The sequence below is a fragment of the Phaethon lepturus genome, unplaced genomic scaffold (assembly GCF_000687285.1).
Source record: "Phaethon lepturus isolate BGI_N335 unplaced genomic scaffold, ASM68728v1 scaffold11007, whole genome shotgun sequence".
Taxonomy (NCBI): domain Eukaryota; kingdom Metazoa; phylum Chordata; class Aves; order Phaethontiformes; family Phaethontidae; genus Phaethon; species Phaethon lepturus.
The window spans coordinates 8,259-17,915 of NW_010551193.1; positions in this window are offsets into that span (position 1 = coordinate 8,259).

Sequence of the window (9,657 nt, forward strand, 5' to 3'; positions counted from 1 at the left end):
GCCGGGGATTGCAGCAGGGCAGCCGGAGCACTGCACCCCACCTCCGCCTCCCTAGGACCCCCCACCCCGATGCCCCCAGCCTCCACCGCTTAATTACAGCAGCAGGAAACCCCAAAGCGCCTGCTGTGCAGAACAAAACATGAAAATAGCAATGTGCTACACGGAGCCGAGAATGAGGAATCCCACGGAGATGGAAATCACCACCACCACCAAAGGAGGAAAGAAAGAAAGAAATTAGAAAAAATATCGACTTAATTAGTGGACAAACATTGGAACAGGCTGCCCAGGGAGGTGGTGGAGTCGTCGTCACTGGAAGTGTTCAAAAATAGTGTAAACGTGGCAATTCAGGACATGGTTTAGTGGGTATGGTGGTGTTGGGTTGATGGTTGGACTTAATGATCTTAAAGGTCTTTTCCAACCTTAATCATTCTGTGATAATTTCATCACAACATAAAAAGTATAGTTTCCATCACTGTCATGGGGAATACAGGTATAAATCTGAGCTCTACAGTAATGAATGCCTCCTATTTGAGTGCCTAATATACTCATACATAATGATTGCTGTGATTGCCCTTCCACAGCATATAGGCCCACAGCCCCACTGGATTCATGCTGTATAAAGAGATTGTAACAGCCTGGTCTACCCTACAATTTAAGGATAACAAGGTAACTCACTGGGAGATATAAATGGATGTGAGAGGTGCAAATTTAAAATTAGAAAATGAGAAAAAGATGATATTATTAGCAGCAGACACAGTACATCAGATGATTTTACAGGTGAGTTTCAAGGATAATTTTGCTTAGAAGGAAGATAATGAAATAGAGACATCTTGCCAATGATTTGAGTTTACAAATCATAGAAAAGTTTGGGTTGAAAGGGACCTGTCAAGGTCATCTAGTCCAATCCCCTGCAATGAGCAGGGACATCTTCAACTAGAGCAGGTTGCTCAGAGCCCTGTCCAACCTGACCTTGTACCACCTCTCTGGGCAACCTGGGCCAGTGGGTCACCACCCTCACTGCGAAAAATTTCTTCCTTATATAGACTATACTTAGGCTAAATCTACCCTCTTTTATTTTAAAACCATTACCCCTAGCCCTATCGCAACAGGCCTTCCTAAAAAATATGTCCCCATCTTTCTTAGAAGCCCCCTTTAAGTACTGGAAGGCTGCAGTAAGGTCTCCCCAGAGCCTTCTCTTCTCCAGGCTGAACAACCCCAACTCTCTCAGCCTGTCCTCACAGGAGAGGTGTTTCGTCCCTCGGATCATTTCTGTGGCCTCCTCTGGACCCGCTCTAACAGGTCCATGTCTTTCCTGCGCTGAGGGCTCCGGAGCTGGACGCAGGACTCCAGGTGGGGACTAAATTTTAAGCAGAGCATTCATACTATACATAAATGGAGATGAAGGAAAAGGTATTGTGACTTTGTTAGGAATATTAAGCTGACATGGTTGTCCAAGCCAGACTGCAGATAGAGATGAGGAGCAGACCGCTGATAGGTAGGGAGTCTTGGAACTAAAGCACATATAGCTTTTGTATAGCACAACAAAAACACTGCACAGGAGAGGGGCTATCCAGGCTGAAAACAGAATAAGCGGTAGTGTCTTCTCTGACAGGCAGCTTTGCTCAGGCCTTGGCGAAGGGTAACCCCATGTTACATGGACTAGAATCATAGAACCATAGAATTCTACTTACCTTGAGTCTGTGAATCTGCAGCTCTCAAAGGTGGACTCATGAGTCACAAGCCAAATGCTGGGGTTGGGGGTTAGACTTGAATCTGCAGCAGAGAGAAGCGTCCTGCTGCTGAGTCCGGGCAAGGAGAGGCCAAGCACTTCTAGTCTGAATGCAGAGGGAACAAGTCTGAGACGGACTCCAGGGGAGGAGGGAGAGAGAGCAAGAGGAGAGCAGGAGTCAAGCTCAGAGTCGAGGAGGAGTCAGGCTGGGAGTCGAGGCTGAGGAAGGCAGAGGGAGGAACGGAGAGCAGAACCGTGTGGTTGCAGACATCTGCCCTGAGAGGCAGGTAAGAGTTTGGAGGTGGGGAGCAGGTCATACAAAAAATGAGACTCAGACAAGGAAATTGGGATGAGAATCAGGGAGAGCGAGGTCAAGGCAAACAGGGGGAAGGACAGACTAGTCAGATGGGAGGGGAGGAAACTCCTGGTTCAGACTGACCATGTGTGAGGTAGCAGGAGAACTGTGAAGGCAGCAAGAGAAGGATACTGAGTTCAGATAAGTAGCCTGGTTAGAAACGCCAGCAAGAGGCACCTTAAATGAAGGGTCATGTACCCGCTTAGAGGTGTCCCACAGGAGCAGCTGGATGAAATTTATAGCTTGGTGATACACAAGAAGTCATGTTAAATAATGATAGTTCTTTGGTTTTAAAACATGGAAAATGGAAGCCAGGCTATTCTCTGTGGTACATGATGGGAGGATGAGAGATAATCATCATACATGGGAGACAGAGAAGTTCAGACTTGCAAGGAGAAACTTCCAGAGCAAGGACAGTCAAGCACAGGTTGCCCAGAGAGGCTGTGGAATCTCTGCCTTGGGCGTTTTCAAGTCCCAAATGGAGAAAGCCCTGAGGAACCTGGTCTGACCACAGACACTGTCTGAACAGAGCTTTGGGAAGGGAATAGTTCCTGCTCTTTCACTAACCATTTAATTCCCCCGAGTTAAAAGCAAACAAGAGGGTGGCATGGGAAAGCAATTCAAAAAACTTGCCATCGGCAGGCATGGGATAACGGAGGGTTAAGTGGGAAACAATCTCCTCCTGCCTGGGGAGTCAGAAGCTCGCTCCAAGGTCACTTATTTGCTTCAAAAATTTTCTGGGAAGCTCACTTGCTATCATATGATTCATTTTTGCAACGTGGTGTAGTGGGCATGGTGGTGTTGGGTTGACGGTTGGATTTGATGATCTTAAAGGTCTTTTCCAACCTTAATCATTCTATGATTCTATGATATCTGTCCTACCAAACTGTTCAGAAGATAACCATCCTCTCTCTCGCTCTGTTAGCTCAAACACCAGTTTTTTTAGACAGATCCAAAGTTTCCAGTCCTTCTAGATACTGATAAACTATCAGCACAAAAAAATACCTCTGCTTCTCCCTGTTGCCTTTCATTAAAATCCAGAAAGCTACAAACCAACCCCAGTGAGTATTATCAAGTTTGTAATGTCAACCATGCAAAGCGTAGAAATGGCAGGAAAGCAATCTTCATCCAGCCTCCTGGTGCATGTGCAATAACACCCAAATGTTTGGACTGAAGCCAATGTAGCATGTGAAGACCTTAAACAACCACAGCAGCCTCAAGATACGTATGTTGTTTTAAACCCTGGTGACTACCCCATAGCCTGGTGGGCTAAGTGCTCCATCAGGTGGGGTCTCCTGCTGCTGAAGAGTTCACATTGCAAACTTATGCCCAAGTCTTAAATTCTAGGCTCCCCTTAAACCTGTCTGATGAGCTGGCAGGCAAGCAAACAGACTCTGCTCTGCAGCTGTTTCACCACAAATTGGTGAATGACATTCCCACAAAGCATTTCAGTTTTCACAACTCACTGATTTCTGGCAAAATTATCTTTGCTGGAAAATTCCTACCCAGTTGTAGCTCCGAAGACACAACTGCATAAGTACAGCAGGTGCTGTCCCTCTTCAGAAAGCACTGTACCCCACTATCGGATTTTACCCTGGCCCTTGACGGCTTTGATGATCTCCATTCTGTCAACTCTAATTGGAGAGAGACGGATGGGATTTGAGAAAGTTTAGGCACATTCCACTGGCGCTCTGAAGTCCAGGAGTAGCACGATGGATCTGAGCCAGTAACTTACTGGAAGCCAGCACAGGGCTCAGAGCGCGGGGTGTTGCGTTTGCTGTGACGAGTGCTGCCTGGTAGGTGGCCCACTGCATGCTCAACAAGCTGGAACTCCTTCAAAGCTCTCTCCTGCAATCCCATTGTTTGCCCAAGCAAATTGCTGGATTTCATTTTTGACACTGAAAGACAAACAAGTTTCAACAGAACTAGATTCCCTCTTCTCACAAAGCTGCTCGTGCAGCCCTGCTTTTAGAAGCATGTATCACTGACATGAACGCAACTGCTTTTCCGCACAACAGCACTCTAAACAAAAAAAAAACCCCTAGTACACTGTTAATCATGACATAGTTAGTCATAGTGATGACAATCAAATATTTAGCACACACCGTATGCGGCGTTGCCTTGGGAGGACTGGTGTTTGAATCCAGCGGCAGAGCGTAGTGTTCTTCCTCCCGCAAGGCAGCCAGAGCCGCACCTGGAGCCCAGGTAACGGCGTCCTGGCAGCACCGCCTGCTCCCTCCAGTCAGCACCGCTTGGGAGGCACTGAAGGCAAGTCCCAGGGTGAACCTTCCATTGCCGTTTCATAAAATCATGGATTTGGAGAAATCTGTTCCATAACCACAGTGTTTTCAGTTTGCCTTGTTCTTGAGTAATACGGGACACCACCAACCACAGTTTGTATGGAATTGAGTACACACAGTATGTACAGTGCCAGTATTCCTCTTTCTTTACCAAGCAACAGGAACACCAGATTTAGTTTTTATTCTGAGGGACCTTTGAAAAGAGCACAAGACAGGCACTAGGGAAAGGCCAATATTTACATCCGGCAACCGAAGCATGATTTACAAAACAAAACCCCCAACCCCTCCGGTTAGCCAGCCATTCTGTCGCTCAGAATTGCACTTCATTAAATCAGGATCATCATAAATGTTTATTTCAGTATTTTATGAAAGACATACAAAGTTTCACAGAATTACATGTATATATTTATATAAATACGTAATTTAGTTTATTACATATCACAGAAGGGGGCTTTTCCTCTCAAATAGCATGTATGCTTATCAAAACCAAAAAACCTAAGGTCAACGGTATAAGAAAACAGAATAAGCACAGTTGTCCAAGTATCATTAATTCTGTTCTGAAAATTTAAAATTATATATATAATGAGAACTATTAGTGAACTGTGAATGAACTAATCATACCTATGGTTGACTGAATTCATCAACTCAGTTTTAGTCTGAAACGCATTCAGTTGAGTTTATAAAGGAATCCAAATTTACTGTGAATGTTCTCTGCAAGCCCCAAATATCTGAAGGTATCTGAAGCAGACTAGATTAAATTCTGGTGAAAGATTTGTGCAATTAACTGAGCACACTAAGGTTATGAGCAAAGACTATTTTCAAAAAAACAGAAGAAGATAGAGCTTCTCTCCCACATTTAGTATGGGAAAGCTCTTGCTGTTGTTGTTAGTATTTTTGTATGAATAGTAACTTACTGGAAGCCAAGTCATATTAACAAGTCAGTTAATCATCCATAAACACAAATCTCTGCTCACATAGGTTTGAATATGCTATGCTATTATGCCACACTTAGAACATTCCTAACATTTTGACCATTGCTATTACTAGCACCAGTGATTTTAAGAAAACTAGGATTTAATAATGAAAAAAATTCTTTTCAATTATATGGAACTGTAGATTTTCACCAATCCATGAGATAGATTCTTTACCTTATGTGAAACTACTGAAAACTTCTATTAATAAGTCAGGCCAAAATTGCCAACTCTCTGTAAAAAGTTAGGCTTCTGATGCTGTACTAGGCATTTACATTAAAATGACCTTTCCAAAGACACTGAGATTGTGTAGCTCCTTTTCATTTTAGGGGACTATTACTGTTAACGCTGAAAAGATATTCAGAAGACAAAGAGAATTTTAAATCATATTGAGACGATTAGCTTCAGGCACTTGTGTTTCAAAAGTTTCTGTTTTTAAATACACAGCCTGTTTTCCAGTATAAAAGCAGCCGTTTGAAAACATCCATATTTAGATACTGCAGAGTTGAAGCATTAGCGTGTCTACATTCAGCTTACATTTGCACAAGTATGTCAAAATGTTTTTTTAATTCCTCCTCGCACTTTAGCAGAAACATTCAAGAACTGACAGATTTGTGGGAAAAAACTCTCAAGTTGGCCATTAGCAAGAGTCAGTGATTTACATATAATTATCTAGACATCCACAACAGACCAATCTGCCAAATAAATGGAATGCTAATGTGACAGCTGACTTCTAATCTCCACATCTTTCTTACTATAATTTAAAAAATAACAGCAACAATGGGAAACAAGCATTGATATAAGGACACTTAGAACTTTAATCCACCTAATTTAACAATCTATGAGAAGTATTTCAGTAAATTATTACTCACAAAACATCAAATTTTCAATGAAAAACATCTCCAGCCTCAAAGTCCATTGCTTACAGAATGGGAAAAACGCTTCATTACCTTTAATTTCACCAGAAAAGTTATTTGCATTGAATCAGCATCTCCAAGATGATGCTCAGGGAGAGCTGTTGCTTCCTGAGGGCCCATATGCTCTTACAGAGAACCTGGAGGTTTGTTCTCTCATATTCAAGACAACAAACTTTCAGCACTCCTTGTTTCTGCAGGAATTACTATGGATTTTGCACCATACTATCTTTGGTCCTTATTGACAAAGGTATTTAAAATACATAACTCCTATTAAATCTAATGATTAATTGGATTTTTTTAATCGCTCTGCATGCTAAACCATACAATGTTATCCAGCCCTTGAGGGAACTAAACGGAGAATGCAGTGCTGCTCTTAGTAGTTATGTAAGTAGCCATGGAACATCAAGAAGTGCTTTCTATCTATGCCCTGCCAGCAATGGAAATTGGAGTCAGATCATGGTTTAATGAGATAATCTTCATGAGCAGATGCTAAATGCCCCTCAGTTAGAAACCACCGAACACAGCAAGTTAGAACAAGGATGACTTGAATATAAAAACCACCAAGGATATGCCTAAGTCCTAGAAGTTGCTGTACCTGTTGCACACAAGTGCAAGAGCAGGCAACCAGCTTATGCAGCCTTCTACCCGGTCTTACCTCTAATTTTGAAAGGAATCCTTTATAAGACAGAAATTTTATGTGCATTTTGTATAGGCAGCTGCAACGCTAGACTACAGCGGAGTAAGGGGCAGGCGGGGTGGGGTGCTCCAGGGAAGATTTGTGGCAGCTCTTTGAAACACATACATTTTCTCGAAGAGGAACACCAAAGTGGGACTGGATTATTCAGGACTCTGGAGAATGACACTCAGCGTCCCCATAAACCCAAGATTTCTCTTTTTTAGGACACATGGCATCTGTGTTTTCATATTATTCCTTCTCCATTTTCAAAATGGAAGTGGGTATTTGTGCAGTTAAAGACAAATATTCATGTGCTGTAACTATTATCACGGGTACGTTCTTTATGGAAGTCTTCCGTGAATGAACAGCCATGTCTTCTGATGTATGTAAGATGTATCTGACATACAGCATAGACACCAGGAGCTGCCATTTTTTGGACATGCAGGCTCACAGTGCAGGCTGTTAATCTGTATAACACAGCCTGCCCCAATCAGCCTGCAGAAACAGCTTTTTCTTTTCTTCTTCTTCTTTTTTTTTTTTTTTTTTTTTTTTTTTTGCTTCCAGTCTGGTAGGATGGTCACTGTTTTCAGATTTCAAGGCTCTGGGGCTTTTTTCATTTCACTCTAATCCTTATTAATAAGCTTTCAGTATGCTAGTTAGTTTTATTTTTAAAAGTTACCAAATCCGGCCAAAAGCAGCCTTTCACTGCTTTGTCTTCTTTAACAATTACTGTTACTCACAGAAGCACAAAGTTATCATGCACTGTATTTTTTATAAATGCCCAAGTTCTTTTTTCCTTCCCCCCCGCCAAATAAATATTATCTTGCACACAATCCCATAATGAAGACAGACAAAAAACAGTTTAGGAACTATAGTCTCTTTTGTCTCATTTCTCCTCTGTTGAATTACGAATTTTTCTATATGTAATACATAGAAAAAAAGAGACTAATTGGTGTTGTGGTATATGTGTGGAACATACTTCTTGAGCTCAACTTACAGTCCCTCCTCCGAACACTCTGCAATTCAGAAAAAGTTACCAGAATTTTAGGGCAAACAAAAAGTGAGCAAATACACAGCCTATACATATCAAAATTGGATCTTCAAAATGGTTTCCCTTTTATCCCCCAAAAATGAAATGAAAAGGAGCAGTAGCCAATCTCGGAGCCTTGCGTATGCACAGCAAGTATGGTCCTTGTCCTCTTTTTTCTCTAGATATTCACTGAAGGTTCTTGGCTGCTCTGCAAGATTTGGGTCCTGCTAGAATACACTGGGATTGGCAAACAGTGATACCTCCTTGGTATGTAGCTCCTAAGAGGTCTTAACACAACCTGCTACTCATTCTCATAGGTCTCTGTGTAACATCACCATGCCTCCACACTGAACTCTAAGAAAACTCAAAAATAATCTGAAGGGTATCTTCTATAAAACAAACATTTCCTTTCTCAAATATATGTTTCTGGTTCTGTAACAAGCTTAGGAAGAAACATTGTCTTTCAGAGTCTCCTTAGAAAGAGGAAGAAAGGGGTACCACCAAGGTTGTACTTGTTCAATCCCATGACTCCAAAACTTTTTTTTATGTTGATTGAAGAGTACTTTCACCAGAGAGGTATGAGGATTAGAAGACAAAAAGCTCCAGCTATTTTCAGTGCAAAAATCTTAACCATTGATCTCATCTCTGAAATACAACTCAGTAATTTAGCAAACACTGCCTGTAGCTGCTTATCAGCAGTCCTCCTCAACATGGAAGATGCAGCGAGAAGACTGACGTGACCTAACATTAGGATAATCAGCTTCTAGAAACACAAATAAATGTGCACGCATGAAAGTATGCAACTCGAGCTGAATGTCGTTAGCACATCTCATGAGAGCTGATTAAAACAGCCATTACTATAAAGCAACATTAGTGAAATAGAGTTGAAATAACGTAATGCTCACAGCTCAAAAGCAGTTATCTATATCAACTTGCGTTATGATGTGATGACATTCAAATTCTGAACAGCCAAAAATTTGACAGCAGTTTAGATTTTTAGGCATCCATGGATATCGAATCACTTAATAATATAGCATACTAATAAAATATTTGGAGAACTTCAATTTTTTTCTAACTTAAAATCAGTAACAGAAAAAAATGAATCCTAGTGAATAGCTGAAAATGCACTGTAGATCAGACCATTAAAAGATTATATTCCATTTGATTGACATGTAAGCATAAATTGTTTCTGGAGGAGCACTCTAATACAATCTTATCAACCTCACGAATTTGTGTACACATGGAAATTTCAAATATAGGCTTAAATAGCAAATTAAACACACACACAAAGGCAAGACTCTTAAATAAATAACAAAAGCCTAGAATGGCAGGATGTTTTGAGCACCCCCTCAATTCCCCAAACACCAGAAATCTGCATTAAATGTAACATTTTATCTTTTAGGAAATGCTGCTTTTATATCTAGTACGTTAGTAAGTAACCGTAAAATCACTTCTTTGTATTCTCTGACAGATCCTGCTGTGCATTTTCTCTCCTGGATTACATAACCTGTGGAATGCAGATCAAGGACACGACTGATGATCTTTCGGTGATTAAAGCTCCCTAATGCTGCCAACACGAGTTCTACAGAGCGCGCTACGTAGAAAGTACCTTGCCCTTTTCTGAGCCCTTGCAATCTCTTATGCAGGCAGCAATCACAAGCCATTAGATTAGAGGGAAA